Source organism: Bos indicus, chromosome 10 (genome assembly GCF_029378745.1).
Source record: "Bos indicus isolate NIAB-ARS_2022 breed Sahiwal x Tharparkar chromosome 10, NIAB-ARS_B.indTharparkar_mat_pri_1.0, whole genome shotgun sequence".
NCBI lineage: Eukaryota > Metazoa > Chordata > Mammalia > Artiodactyla > Bovidae > Bos > Bos indicus.
Window position 1 is genome coordinate 49866180 of NC_091769.1, and position 1562 is coordinate 49867741.

The following is a 1562-nucleotide window of genomic DNA, read 5'->3' on the forward strand; positions in this document are numbered from 1 at the left end:
AGAATTCTTTGTTCTTAATGAAAAATATGAAATAAGCAATTGTGGATTATCTGTTATATTAGAATTCTATAGATTGGCAAATTTATAAATATATAATTTCTAGAAGCATATTCTTCCTAGTAGTAAATTTTCCACTGTAGCCCAAAACATGTTTACTAATAGACCCAAATGTCTTTGATTCCTCTATAAAAAGAAAGTGAAAATAAATAAACCTGTGTTCAGTAATTGATGTTTCAGTATTTTATCTTATTTGAAAATGATCTAGATATTGAGTGAATATCTGTAATTTTACTTGCCTCAATATAACTTTGAAGTTTCAAGTTCTCAGAAAAGTTTTGGAAAGTATTTTCAAGTAGACATGCTATGAAACATAATTTTTTTTTAATTGGAAGATAATTGCTTTACAATGTTGTGGTGGCCTCTGCCGTACATTAATGTGTATCAGTCATAATTATCTGTATCCCCTCCCTCTTGAGACTCCTTTCTACCCCCATCCCAGCCCTCTAGGTCCTCACAGAGCTCTAGGATGGGCTGCTTGTGTTATATGGCAGTTTCCCACTAGTTATCTATTTTACACACGATGCTGTGTATATGTCATGCTACTTTCTCAATTCCTCCTGCCCTGTCCTTCCACTGCTGTGTCTACCAGACTATTCTCTATGTCTGCATTTCTTCTCTGTAATGAACTTCTGTAATGAACCTATTCATCAGTACTAATTTTTCTAGATTCCATATATGTGCATTAATGTATGATAGTTGTTCTTCTCTTTCTGATTTACTTCACTCTGTATAACAGGCTCTAGGTTTATCCACCTCACTACAACGAACTCTAATCCATTCCTTCTTATGGCTAATACTCCATTGTATATATGTACCACAACTTCTTTATCCATTCATCTGTCAACATAACTGTTATTTAAAAGTTGATTTGTAAACTTTTGTCTTATATCTGTTTAATTTACTTGTTCTTAATAAGTATGCTTAGATTCAGTTCAGTTCAGTCGCTCAGTCATGTCCAACTCTTTGCGACCCCATGAATCGCAGCACGCCAGGCCTCCCTGTCCATCACCATCTCCCGGAGTTCACTCAAACTCATGTCCATCGAGTCGGTGATGCCATCCAGCCATCTCATCCTCTGTCGTCCCCTTCTCCTCCTGCCCCCAATCCCTTCCAGCATCAGAGTCTTTTCCAGTGAGTCAACTCTTCGCATGAGGTGGCCAAAGTATTGCAAAAAAGCAAAATGGCTGTCTGGGGAGGCCTTACAAATAGCTGTGAAAAGAAGAGAAGCGGAAAGCAAAGGAGAAAAGGAAAGATATAAGCATCTAAATGCAGAGTTCCAAAGAATAGCAAGGAGAGATAAGAAAGCCTTCCTCAGTGATCAATGCAAAGAAATAGAGGAAAACAACAGAATGCTTAGATTACTCATGAATATTTCACAAGACTTTAAACAGCTAACAATCATCTTAAGTTATTTTTCTTATTGACAGATTCTGTAATAGAGATAGCATAAGCTGTTTTGACCTTTAGTAAGGAAGAATTGATACTTTTGAACTGTGGTGTTA